This window comes from Capsicum annuum, chromosome 7 (genome assembly GCF_002878395.1).
Source record: "Capsicum annuum cultivar UCD-10X-F1 chromosome 7, UCD10Xv1.1, whole genome shotgun sequence".
NCBI classification, from domain to species: Eukaryota; Viridiplantae; Streptophyta; class Magnoliopsida; order Solanales; family Solanaceae; genus Capsicum; species Capsicum annuum.
The window spans coordinates 166284259-166299297 of record NC_061117.1 but is presented as its reverse complement, the minus strand read 5'-3'; the positions used below and the strand labels follow the sequence as shown (position 1 = coordinate 166299297).

At 34.9% G+C, this 15039-nt stretch overlaps 1 long non-coding RNA gene across 1 annotated transcript; it reads left to right on the top strand.

Annotated features, from left to right (window-relative positions):
* Positions 1–688: 688 nt before the first annotated feature.
* LOC124900064 lies at positions 689–1457 on the top strand. The gene is made up of 2 exons (XR_007057667.1): positions 689–820; positions 891–1457. It is a non-coding gene; the product is annotated as an uncharacterized LOC124900064 (long non-coding RNA).
* The last annotated feature ends 13582 nt before the right edge of the window (positions 1458–15039 follow it).

Here is a 15039-nt window from a genome sequence, read left to right as displayed (position 1 = left end):
TTTGTAAGTTTTATTTATTCATTCTAAAAAATAAAATTTTCATCATATTTAACTTAAATATTTTTGTGTCTGCATCCTCATGAATGTATTGTGTGTTTTCAAAAATAAAACTTTCATCTTAAATTTTTTTAAAACAAGAGATTTTATTATGTTTGTCAATTCATTAAGAAGATATTACTCTTACATTATAAAATATTAAAGTCATCTTTATTTTAATTGATATAAAAAATTTAAATTTTAACTAACAAAAAGGCTATTTAATCAAAAACATGTAATTAAATATTGGAGTCAACATTTTTAGATGAGAAATCAAATTATAAGTAAACATAAAAATTAGGCAAATTCAATGTATAATATTCATAATAAAAATTATATTTATAGTATAATTTTTTAATAGAAAAATATATTATCAAAATTTAACGAGTAGTGAAAAAAATAATATTAAAAATAATGGAAATATACATGTGTGTGAAAAAGTGATGTCCATAAAAGGACTTAAGGAGGCTATTTTTATTATTTTATTCATTTTATCCCTATATTATTATACCATGCAAAGGTGGGATAACTTATCTCAGTATTAATTATTAATTCCGGGATAAATTATTCTACATTTTTGTAACCAAACAAGGAATTAAGGATTATTAAAAATTTATCTCGGGATTATATCTCCTTATCTCTCAGACTAAACTACCACTAACTCTCCTCATTTGTGAAAAAAATCTTGTCGTCGCGTCCAACCTTCCTCTCTAATTCTTGTTCATTTAGGTCATCAACATCATGCTTTACTTGCATTCTTGTTCTGCTGAATCAACTTTCAGAAGTAATTTCTCTCCTTTCTTAGTTATCATTTTCTTCTTCTATTATGCTAAGCATTCATTTTCTTTGCTCAGATGCGTTCTCCGGTGGATGGGTTTGCTGATGCTTCTCTGCTCTTTACTAAGGGTTTCTGTCTTGGGGATCTGTAATAATACTCTATGTACTAATATCCTTATCCTTATTTTCTTCTAATTTTGGATCCCTATTGATCAGAGGGGGAGCTATCTTATTAAAGGAGGTTCAGATGAACCCGCTTCGACGAAAAATTATATTATTTATATATGGTTAAAATAATTTTTATATATATATTATAGATGTTGAACCCCCTTCAATGATTTTTTCTTCAGATTTTGAACCGCCTAAGTAGAAATCCTAGCTCCGCCTCTGCTATTGATCCCTTTTTCCTACTAAGACATTTAGCATCTTCACTTTTTTTAGCCCTATGACTTTTGTAGTTAGTTTTGTAAAGCAAACTATGATGTAGCCTCTCTTTCCCCTTAACCCTTGCTTGGGGAAACTCTGATGTATATGCATTTTAACTTGTCGTTGTTTACTAGACTCCTCCCCTCTGGCTCCAAACTATTAAAGCTTTTAAATATGTACTTTCTTCATTTCAAAAAGAATAACCTAGTTTGACTTGACACGGAGTTTAAGAAAATAAACAAGACTTTTGAATCTTATGATGTTAAATTAAAGATATGTCAAATGTACCAAAATTCCCTTCAATCTTATGGTCTTAAACATGCCACGTGGAAAGTTAAAATTAAAAAGTTTCTAAAAAAAGGGTTATTCTTTTTTAAACGGATTAAAAATAAAAGTAAGCCATTTTTTTTTAAATAGAGGGAGCAGTTTTTTTTATCAATTGCAAGATTTGCTATGTATTCTGCTAATGTTAAATATTGATGATGATCTTGCACACATATTTGAAGAGCGTTGGATGAACTAGAGGATTTTTTTTTAGGGTGCGGTGCGATAGGAATGTGTCACCAAAGTTTAAAAGTAAGTTATACTAAATAGTGGTTAGAATAGTATTACAGTATAGGGAAAAGTATCGGACAATCAAGAAATCCTAAAATTTAGATGATGAATACATTGGCAATAAAGATACTTATACAGATGTGTTGGAATACTAGGAACAATAGGATTAAGAATGAAGTAATACGGGGCAAGGCGAGAGTAATATACATGGCAGAAAAGATGAGAGAAACGAGCTTGAGATAGTTTGAGAATGTGAAGAAGAGGTGAGTAGATGTGTCGGTAAGGAAGCGTGAGAAGTTAAATATAACATGAGTTAGGAAAGGAAAATGTAAGTCAAAAAAAACTAGGGGAAAGTAATTAGATAGGATATGACACAACTTTAGCTTACTCGAGACATCACCCTGGATAAAACGGTTTAGAGGTCAAGGCTTATAGAATAGCAAGTACTAGTTATTTATTGTGAATTACTAGTTATTACTTTGTATCTTGCTATTTATTGTGATATCATTCTTGCAATTCTGTTTTAGAAACTTATCTTTTGAGCTGAAGACCTATCAAAAATAAGCTCTCTATCACCACAAAGATAGGGATAAGAGTTGCGTACATCATAACCTTCCTTGACCTCACATATCGGATTAAACTTGGTATGTTGTTGTTTCTTTCTCATGCTAGTTAATGGGAGTTATAATATAAAAATTGTTTAAATGATAATTAAATAAAGGGATTGCGAGTTCGGAGCTTAAAAGACAAGTTTTTCCATTTAAAATTTCAAAGGGGCACATGGAAATGGAAAAATTCTAAAATAGATAAGGTCAATTAAAAGTTAACAACGTCAGTTACATGGTAAAGTGTAAGGTCAGTTTTAACTTACAAGGTAAATAGAATCACTTACCTAATCCTTTATTGAAAAAGTACAAGGTAAAATTGTGATTTTACCTTATAAGATAAATAGAGCCACTTACCTTATCTTTTGGCTAAAAAAATGGGGAATAAATTTCCGTAGGGAAGGAGTGTTTGTAAGATGGTACTTACCGCTGATAAGGAGGGAATAAATTTCCTTTTACTGGTTGATTATAAGTCAATTATGAAAGATTAATTATCGGTATAGACACCAGCCGGTAAGATTCTCCATTAACATTTCCATCATTATTATCATCATCTGACGATTCATATTGTAAAGGTCCATCTCTATCTAACTCCACTTGTAGTCATCATTGTTGTTCAAAATTTTTGTGAGTTGAGTGAACGTACCTCCACAATTATTAAATCTACAAAATGTATAATTCATCTTATTAACTATAAGGAAAAAAACTACTTAATTAAATAAAATGGGTTGTTTATTATCTATCAATTGGATCCACTAAAGAAAAATATTATGGACCACTTGAATTTAAAATAATTTAAATTCATAGACGTGTTGCTAGGTCCTCCCATATCGAAATTATTCACAAGTCTGGGTGAGTTTTGATAATGTGTTTCAGACCCATCATCAAATTATTTTTTCATTGCCATTCTTGAGGAATCAATATTCAAATTCGAAGAATTTTGACTTACTCAAAGATCAAACTTACTATCCGTGGATTCTTTAACAATAGGAAAATGTTCAACAGTTGCATACATGTCAAGCATCTGTAGATTAAGGCGATTACAAAAAATTTCAATGGTACGAAGAAATAAAGATAAAGAATCATCATTCCAAATAGGAGTTTCACCAAATATTGGTTGTTCATTGGATGTAAAATAATTTTCATATCGATCAGAAATAACCATATCATCTTTCGGATTATTAATACTCATTTTACTCTGAAACAAGATTTTCAAACGATCATATTTGAGAGATAAAGAAAATGATTGAACCACTATAGAACACCAAATATATCTCACTGAATCCCCATCATGAAAAACTTCACCATCCCAATGTAAATTTATCCATCTTAAAGTAAGAAATAAATAAGGTTCAACAAATACTTTGAGCTATGAACTTTACCAAATCTTTTTTTTAAAATTGATGCAATCGAAAGAAATTTGCACTCATAATCTTTATATAGCACTGCCAATTTTAAAGTTGTTATAAGGCAAACATCGGATCCTACCTTATAAGGTGATAACACTCAACTTACATGTTAATTGAAGTGCAAGGCAGTCATCATCAATATATTTACCCTACTTTGGAGTCAGGTTCGATTCCACGAAGAACAATGTGAGTAGCGATTGAGTAAGTTCAAAATAGTATTTACTTGCTAGATTCAAACCTATGGTACAAGATAGTTTGGGGGGTTTTCAACGTTTGCTAATGTGAGAGTAATTCTTGGGATTCTAAGGGACTAATTCGAGACTAAGAATAATTAGAGTATGATCAATTAAAATGGATCTTAGGATTATGCTTTCCTAGGGCCAAGCTATGCATGGGAACATGATAATTTGATGCAAATTCTAATTTTTGGTGATATGGTAGGATAGGTTTAAGGTTTTCGAGGCTAGTTTTTCAACAAAACCTAAAAGATATCACTCATTGACACTTTCGAGTACCTAAAAAGTGTCTTAATTAAAGCCACCCAATACCTCAATTGGGTATCCCTATTTCTAGGATGATACTCATGGTATAGTTAACTTCACAATCACCCTTATTTCTAAGATAGTGAAAATTTAGCAAACTACACACATAATTGTCTATCATTGCTTTAGTTTTCACATCCCTCTTTCAAGGATGATGTGGGTTCCTAAAGTTCACCCAAAACCCTTTTTTAGAAGATGGCCTTGAGATTTCTAGAGTTTGGAACTTTCATCCACCAAACCCATTTAGGCATTTCGGGTGTTCACCCAAAAATCCCAACCTATGCAATCAAGCAACAAAAGAATTCATTATCAATAAACTAAATTCCACACAAATAGATCACAACCCATTCAAAATTGCTTCTTATTCAAACATAATCCCAAGAGGTATATCTAGCAAATCATAATAATAATAAACACAAATAAACCAATATTTTCGTCAAAGTTATTCATAAGAAAATAAAGATAGGGCAAAGCACGCTTTAGAATTCAATGAATCTTCAATGGGTGATGCCAAATCTACACTTAAAAGTCACTCTAATATCTTCTTAGCTCAAGATTAGTACAAATTTAGCTCCAATCTCCAAGAAATTACAAAAATACTAAACTAAGAATGGGAGGTAGGGTTGTAGAAATATGGATGCCTAGAATGAAAGGGTTTTGAGCTTTAAATGAGATTTGGAGTCGAGTGTTCAAAATGAAATTTTTGTTATTGGTCCATTTTACGCCCTCATGCGATTACAGAATATTGGTCACGATTGCATTCACCGCGATTGCGGTTTGTCTATCGTGATCACAGTTGGTTGACTAGCTTGACTCGGCGCGATCGTGGGCTAATCAACCATATATTATGGTTTTTTAAGGCATATGTCGAATGAAAAGTGAACAAGTATTTATGGATGGATCGAAGGGAGTATTTAGTGACACATTTATTTCAAATGTAGTACATTACAAGGTAAAATGTATCCCTTACCTTATAAGGTAACATGTGTCTCTTACCTTACAAGGTAAAATGTGCCTCTTACCTTATTAATTTCCTTTTATATACCACCGATTTATTTCATTCATTTATTCACATTACCCAATTCACTCTATTCATCTATATTATTTGGGTATTTGTTCTTGTTCAAAGTCTATTTTATCAAAAAAATTCCACTTCAATAATAGGGAAATATTTTCATACACGCATACCTAGGCGATTACCAAAAATTTCTACGGTGCAAAGAAAATGAGATAAAGAATCATCATTTCAAATTGAAGTTTCACCTAATATTGATTGTACGTTGGACATAAAATAATTTGGATATCAACCAAAAATAACCACATCATCTTCTAGATTAGTGATACCCATTTTACTCCTAAATAACCTTTTCAAACGATCATATTTGAGAGATAAAGAAAATAATTGAACCACTATAGGACACCGACTATATCGCACTGAATCCCCATCATGCAAAACTTTACCACTCCAATGTAAATTTGCTCTTACTTTATCTATCTTAAAATAATAAATGAATAAGGTTCAACAAATATTTTGATTTATGAACTTTAACAAAAAAAAATTATGAGTTCATGCAAGAAATAAACTGTTAAGTCCTTAATTTTGATGATTGACGAATTCATAGTTTGGGACCTGTCCCTGAAGCTTTTGTTGTGATGACAAACTGATACACTATCAAGTCCATAATGCAAGAATATAGCATCAACAACAAGATGGACAAACTAACACAAGAACAATAAGTTGAACAACAAATGCTAGTGAATCGAAATAGGCCACACACGGCTTCACTAGGCTTTAAGAATAACGTTTTTAGAAAAAGATAATGAAGTTTTCAACAAGAACCAGCAAGTCAACAAGGTGCTAGTGAATTGAAAGAGCCCTACACGGCTTCACTAGACCTCAAGATTACAAAACACAATCTTAACAAGATTACAAGAAAATAGTAACTTGACATGTAATATTCAAGAGCCTAATAAACCTAACAATAAGAGAGGACCCTAAGACTAAAGAATATTAACATCAAGTTCTTACTTGGACCAAGAGGAACTCTATGACCTCAAGATCCTTGTTTCTAGCCAAGATACAACACAAGTATCACTCTACTTGTGAGTTTTCATATTAGGGGCTTCTCCAATGGAAGAGAGAAAAGTTCCTCAATATTACAAGTGTTTATGTCTCAAAATATTATGAAAGAACTAACTGTCAAATAACCCTAATATCATCTATTTATATTACACCATAAATAAAGTAGAAAATAACCAGATTGTCCTTGCCATGGGATGGCCTTGGAGTGTAAGTTTATTATAGTTCAAGGCTCCTCTTCACACTTAAAAACATTTATGCTATTAGGTGGATCAATTACCAACTCACACACAACCATTTGTATGAACAAGGCTTAGAGTATTCGTAACTCCCGATCTTGGCTACGTGTGAATGGTCGTGAACTTGTTGGACAGCTTGCTACAACCGTATCATCCTTTCCATCTTGAGAGGAATTTGACCTCAAATTCGGCATTTGGTCATCTTCAAACGCATCCATGAGAGAAAGATCACATACGTTGAAAGTGTTGTGCACTTGATGTTCCGGTAGAAGGTCAATCTTATAAATGTTGTCATTGATTTTCTCAAGTACTTGGAATGTACCATCACCCCTCCGCATCAATTTGGACTTTCTTTGAGATAGAAACTGATCCTTCCAAAGATGCACCCACACCTAATCTCTCAGTTTAAGAATGAGTTTCTTTCTCCCTTTGTTGGCCGTCCTTGTAATTTCTTGGTTTTTCTTCTCAAGTCGAAGCCGCACCTTCTTATGTAACTTCTTCATAGAATCTGCCCACTTGCTTCCATTTAAGATAATCATGATATCACTTGGTAAAGGCATTAAATCCAAAGGGGTAAGGGGGTTGAGGCCGTATACACACTCAAAGGGAGTCATTCCCATACTTAAGTGTATGACACAATTATAGGTAAACTCAATCAATGGTAAGTGATCCTCCCAAGAATTTATGTTTCCCTTAACCATGGAACATAACATAGCACCCAAAGTCCTATTTACTATTTCCATTTGGCCATCGGTTTGTGGGTGGTAAGACGTAGAAAACAACAACTTAGTAACAAGCCTACCCCACATAAACTTCCAAAAGTGACTTAGGAACTTAGAGTCCCTATCACTCAAAATGGTTGTCGGAACACCATGCAATTTAACAACATTATCAACAAAAAAAGAGGCCACGCTAGGTGGGTTATCATATTTAAAGCAAGGAATAAAGTACGCCATCTTAGAAAACTGATCGACTATAATAAAGATACTATCCCAGCCTCGTCTAGTCCTTGGCATCCCCAACATGAAATCCATAGATATATCAAGCCAAGGACGTAGAGGGATGGGCAGCGGGGTGTACAACCCGTGAGGTAGGAGCCGAGATTTGGCTTCTTTGCATTCTACATATTGGCCTCAAATCCTAACCACATCTTTGTGTATTCTTGGCCAATACAATTGCTCCTCCAATATTCCGAGGATCTTTTTGACCCAAAAATGACCTATTAGACCCCTATTATGTGCTTTCCTCATAAACAACTCTCTCCAAGAGCTAGAGGGTACACACAATCATCTACCTTTAAATAAGTAACCATCAAACTAGACATAGGGATTTGAACCCCTAGCCGAATCCCACTTTTCCTTACCCAATTCTTTATATTCCCTAAAGATAGGAGCAAAGTGAGGGTTCTCAGGATATAATCCTCTTAAGCTCTCAAAACCTATTAATTTTGATGGTAAATTGGACATAAGAACATGTTTTCTAGACAAAGCATCGGCTACCACATTGTCCTTACCCTTCTTGTATTGGATAACATAAGGGAAGGTCTCAAGAAACTCAATCCATTTGGCATGCCGTTTGTTAAGCTTGTCTTGTGCCAAAAGATGATTTAAGGATTCATGGTCAATTTGGATCACGGACTTCTTAGGCCATAAATAGTGTTTCCAAGTGACCAAGGCTCTAATCAAGGAATAAAAATCTAAATCATACGTGGAGTATTTTAGAGTTGTTCCTTTGAGCTTTTCGCTAAAGTAAGCAATGGGTTTTAAATCTTGCATCAAAATAGCCCCTATGTCTACTTTACTCGCATCGCACTCGACTTCGAATGTCTTATCAAAGTTGGACAATTGTAATAAAGGCACGGATATGAGCATAGCTTTCAAAGCTTCAAAAGCCTTAGCTTGCTCGTCACCCCACTTGAAGGGTTGATCTTTTTGAGTGACTTCGGTCAAGGGGGCGACTATGGTGCTAAATCCTTTGACAAACCTTCTATAAAAACTAGCCAACCCATGGAAGCTTCTTACTTCTCCAACGGTTTGTGGGATTGGACAATTTTTTATAGCATTTATCTTAGATTTATCCACTTCGACCCCTCTTGAACTAACAACAAAACCCTAGAAAACAACTTTATTAACACCAAAGGAGCATTTTTCCAGATTTGCATACAATATTTCCTTTCTAAGGACATCAAACACACATTGTAAATGCATCACATGCTCATCTAAAGACTTTCTATAAACCAAGACATCATCAAAGCAGACAACAACAAACTTTCTAATAAATGGCTTCATCGCATAATTTATTAGCCTCATAAAAATACTTGGAGCGTTTGTTAGGCCGAATGGCACAACCATCCATTCATAGAAACCAAACTTGGTCTTGAAGGCGGTTTTCCATTCATCACCGGGTTACAATCTTATTTGAGGATAGACACTTCTTAAATAAATCTTGGAAAATAAACATGGACCATTCAATTCATCAAGCATATTATCTAACCTAGGGATAGGGTGGTGATATTTTATCGTAATCTTGTTGATGGCTCATAAGTCCACACACATACGCCACATACCATCTTTCTTAGGCACTAGTATCACCGAAACCGCTCATGGACTCATGCTCTTCTTGATATACTCTTTGTTGAGGAGTTCCTCAGCTTGACGTTGCAATTCCTTAGTATACGTAGGGTTGATTCTATAACCCGTTTTGTTTGGTAATTATAAGCTTGGCACAAAGTTAATTTGGTGCTCAATTCCCCAAAGTGGGGGCAATCCTTCCGGAAGTTCTTTGGAAAATACATCTTCATAATCCTGCATTACATAAGAAATCAAAGGAGAAATAGAAGAATTAGTGGGGTTAGTGTTAAAGCAATGAGCCAAAAGTAACATAGGCGTGTCCTCATCATGATTCACCAAAATTACCTTCTTTCTAACTAACATCACCATGTTTTCTTTCCCTTTTGATGTTGAGCAGCCTCGGATACCCCTACTGCCCCACCTACGGGTTCCCCTCTTTTTTCTTCCTTTTCAGATTTCTTTCCCTTTTTCTTCAATTCTTCTTTTTCAGATTTCTTTCCCTTTTCCTTTAATTCTCTCATCTTTTGATGCCACTCATTTACTTAGGAAGGTAAAAAAAGATGAAGTGTAACCTTTCGTTCATCCTTCTCAAGTGTATATCTACTGGACCTCCCATCGTGTTTGGTAGACCTGTCATATTACAAAGGTCTACCTAACAACAAGTGACACGCTTGCATCGGTATCACATCACAAACCACTTTATCGTAGTAGTTTCCCACCTTAAACCATATCACACATTTCCTTATGACCTTTAATTCACCACATTCATTCAACTATTACAACTTGTAAGGACTAGTGTGTGGTATAGTTGGAAACTTCAAGAAGTTTACCATAGCAACACTAACAACATTTGTCCAACTACCACTATCGATCACCAAAGTGCACGCACTCCCCTTTACAAGACATTTAATATGGAATAGATTTTTCCATTGACTTGAGTCATCTATTTCCTTACTAATCATGACGTGCCTAACTATAAATTTTTGAACCACACACTCCCCTTCTTGCGGATAAACATCCTAACCATCATCATCATGTGATCCATTCTCGAGTTCCTCTCCATATTGAGGTTTGGCCTCATCTTCTTCCTTTTTAAGACCCACCTCCTCACCAAGGTAATACAATCTCCCTCCCATAGGATACATTGCATCGGTTTGGACATTCATTAGCTTTATGTCCCCAACCTTGGCACTTGAAACATTGGAATTCTTTTGGGTTAGGATACTTGTGAACTTCTTATTTTGAAGGAATTTTGTGGACTATTTTAGGCTCGGGCAGCCTTGTATTGGCGGGTTGGTCCTTGTTTTTGGGCCAACCCAAAGAGGATTGAGCCATCTCCTTGCTTCTAGGCCAACCCGAGGTGGATTGCCTCCTTGCCTTGAACGAAGACCTCTCTTTAAGTTCCCTTTCAATCTGAAGAGCCGCTTGGAAAATACCTTCAATGGTATCAAACTTGTGATGTTTTAAATGAGTGAAGATCTCTTTATTCAACCCACACTTGAACCGGATGATGTCATGACTAATTTTTTCCCCACGATGATCAAGCCTTAACATGGGTTGCTGAAACTCATCATAATACGCCATCAAACTTTTGTTACCTTGATGCAAGTTGTACAATCTAGCAAGAAACTCATGGCGATAACTCTCGGGAAGGTACCGTTGTCTCATCAAGTACCTCAACCAAAACCAAGGTGGTGGCTTCCCATCAACTAATTCATTACCAAACCGCTTAACGTACTCCCACCAAGTGTTAGCATAACCCTCAAAATGAGATATGGCATAACAACTTTTCTTTTCTTCTGAGATATCATTAACTTGGAAAACTTTATCATAATCCGATTCCCAAGCTAAGTAAGCCTCAAGGTCACTTTCACCTTTAAAGATTGGTAGGCTCAACTTGATGGTGTTGATGCCTACATCTCTCTCTTGGTGTTGGTTTCCCCTTTATCTATACCCTCAGTATCTCCTTTGATCTCCACGACCCCTTATTATCTCCTCTTCCCTCATATAAGTATCATCAAAGGCCCCATATCCTTTATATTCCTCTCTACCATATTCTCAAAGTGGGCTGGACAGTTTTGGATATTTTGAACTTGATTTGGAGGAATTAGATTTTGTGGAGGTGGTGCTCATTGGTTTAATGGAGCTTAGAAGGGAGGGTTCGAATTTAGCGGAGGTACTTGACTTCCAAGTCCCTCTTGTGGAATTGAGGAGTTTGGAAATGTATTAGTCTAGTGGGGTAACAGTTTAAAGAGAAAGGAGTGGTTTGGCTTACGCCATTTAGTATAGCTTGGGTGGATTTAGCATTTGGTGTAATATTTTGGGAGTGATGGTTGCGGAGGAAGTTATATCATGCCCACTTGAAGAAACATGTAGAGAAGTAGAAGGGCAAGAGTTCCTTTGACTCTCCACTTGTTCTAATCCTCCACTAATAGCTGACACATCTCCCTTTATTATTGTGAAATCCCCTCTCACGACTCCAACATCCATATTCAACCTTTCAAGTGTTCGGGTAATGGCCTCAAGAGCGGCCATCATAGAGTCAAGAGCATTAGTTAGTGAAAAAAATCCTCTCCTCACTTACACTCTTTGGATCACCTCACACTTTAGTTCCATAAGTGTTGTAGATTGGCTAGTAAACCCGTGAATACTTAAGTTATGAGTAAGATATTATCCAGAGTAGATTCTTTTTTAAAGACTTAAAGAATTCTCGTCAGACTAGAACCAAGAAGTAGCAACATATTCAAAAGATAAAAGAACCCAAGTAATCGTTGACACAAATAAACGGATTCAAAGGACTAATTGACAACCTAGTAGGAATGTACTAGTTTGTTAATTAGTTTTAGAACCAAGTAAGGAAAACAAGAATCAACAATTAGAATCTAGAAAATATCCAAATTTGAGCTTATTAGTGATGTGACAGTAGCAATGGTGATGTGGCAGTATGTAATTGGTCTTGATCCCACACAATTTTTTGTCACAAATTTGAAATTTCAATATTCACACAACTTGTATTGGATGACAATTGGTTTTGGAGGGAAAGTAAAAGTCTTGTAATTTTTTTCAAATTTTCAAACTCAAAAGGTGAGATTTCACTCTACTAATCCCACAAAACAAGGTCCCTTGATTTAAGGAAAAGTGGTTGTCAAGTCTAGGAAGTGATGTGTTCTAGTCTTCTCACCAACAACTTTATAACTTTTGTCTTACAACTTTTTGAATCTATTTTACACCTTTGTTGTCTTAAGTTGTAATAATAGATGAAGAACAATATGAAAACCACAACAACCTTCAAGAACACAATATCAACTTCTTCAAGAACACAACACAAAACCACCCATTGTCATCAACAAGGTTCAACCTACAACCCACTTTAAGTCACCACAATAATGGTCAATATTATAAGCTCAACTTTAGATATAGACACTTCTAGTGTTAGTGAAAAAGAAACCAACACTAGAAACACACTAAAAAGATAAAGTAACACCTAGATCTAAACACATAAACACCAATCTTGGCCAAGACAACAAGATGGACAGATTTCTCTTTTTCTTTTTCTAGAATTTTCAGATTTCAATAATTTTTTTTTGAATGTTAGTCCAAGAGAGCCCAAGATTAGTAGTGTAGGAACACAACCAACCTTGATATAATACCAAATTATACACTATCAAGTCAACAATGAAAGAATCCAGCAACAACAACAAGAAGAACAAACTAACACAAGAATAACAAGTTGAACAACAAGTGCTAGTGAATCGAAATAGGCTACACACGGCTTCACTAGGCTCTAAGAATAACGTTTTTAAGATGATAAAATTTTCAACAAGAACCAGCAAGTCAAAAAGGTGCTAGTGAATCGAAAGATCCCCTTGCGGCTTCACTAGACTTCAAGATTACAAAACACAATCTTAACAAGATTACAAGAAGATAGTAACTTGACATGCAATATTAACGAGTCTACGAACAATAACAACAAGAGAGGACCCTAAGACTAAAGAATATTAACACCAAGTTCTTACTTGGACCAAGAGGAACTCTATGACCTCAAGATCCTTGTTTCTAGCCAAGATACTACACAACTATCACTCTATTTGTGAGTTTTCAGATTTGGGGCTTCTCCAATGGAAGAGATAGAAGTTCATCAATACTACAAGTGTTTATGTCTCAAAATATTATGAAAGAACTAGCTGCCAAATAACCCTAATATCCTATATTTATATTACACCATAAATAAAGGAGAAAATAACCAGATTACCACTGCCATGGGGGTAGCCTTGTAACTACACTTAAAAACATTTAGACCATTAGGTGGATCAATTAACAACTCACACATGGCCATTTGCATGAACAAGGCTTGGAGTTTTTGTAACTCCCGAGCTTGGCTACGTGTGAATGGCCGTGAACTTGGTGGACAGCTTGCTATACCCGTATCACAAAGGCCTCTACACATCAAGGAATAGGTTAGGCTCACTGGTCGTTGTCACAGTCAACTGTCCAGCTGACACATAGTACAAAAGTTGGTGAAAAGTTGTTGCCACCTTTTTGCCTCAACCAATGAGGTTTCTTCTAGGTTTTCTTGTGTCATAATATATAATTTAATTTCCATCTTCCTCAACAAGAAAACCAACACTTTTAAATTCTCACAACAAAATATCTTTCCAAAGTCCTTATTAAAGGCTGTAGCTAGGATAAGGAATTGATTTCTCATAAAGTTGTACTTTTATTTCTTGAAGTAATTGAGTCTCTATAACGTTAGTCTTAAACTGTTTCCTACATTTGCTTATGATTATTGTAGATGTTGTGGTGTACCTTCTCTTGTAATCATCTAGATTTATGAGTCACGCTAGAGTTAGCTTGTGAAGTCCAACTAGAGTTATCTGGGGGGTAGAGGCAGTAGAGTTACTGCTTAGGTTTCCTTGTAGTAGAGTTATTACTAGGAAATAAAGGATTAGGAGGTTAATCCTTAGAGTCTCTATTCAAGAGGTTGCTTAAATATAGTGTAGTTTAAAATCCTGGAGGCAGGTCATGGTTTTTCTTCCTTGAGCAAGGAGTTTTCACGTAAAAATTTTGTCTTTACATTTTTTGTACTCTTGTACTAATTTGTTTATATCCTAGTTCTTGTTGTATGTGTGATTCTGGGAATAGCTCTCTGAGTCGAGGAGCAACCCACCTCAACTTTTCATAAACCTAAACTCACACTCTTTATATAGCACCGAGAATTTTGAAGTTATTATAAGGTAAAGATGGGATCCTACCTTACAAGGTGAACATGAGATCCTACCTTACAAGGTAAATGACTCTATTTACCTTGTAATACCTTGCACTTTTTCTGAAATCGTCAAATAAATAATAGATAAGGTAAATGACTCCATTTACCTTATAAGGTAAACTCACCATTTACTTTGCACTTTATCATGTGACTAACACCCTTTTGGAATTTTTTCATTTTGACGTGCCCTTTTGAAATTTTGACTAAAAATACTTATCCTTTAAACTCCGAACTCGTGATTAAAGGATATCTGTATTTTTGAATAATTTAGTATATGTAGCTTTATTACATACTATTTCCAATATAATGTAATGTGGACAACCAAAGGTTCCATAAATATACCGATAATGAAGAAAGAAAATAGTGTGGGGTTTTGTTGTCGATACCCTAACAACATTGAAGCAAAAATGGAAAAAGGAAAGATTCAGGGAGGGGACCGAGTAGGGATATTCCAAGAGATGTTTGGCAATGAAACAATTTTATTTTTTCGAAGTTCAAAAACAATTTCAATGTATATTCATGACTAAACATGAC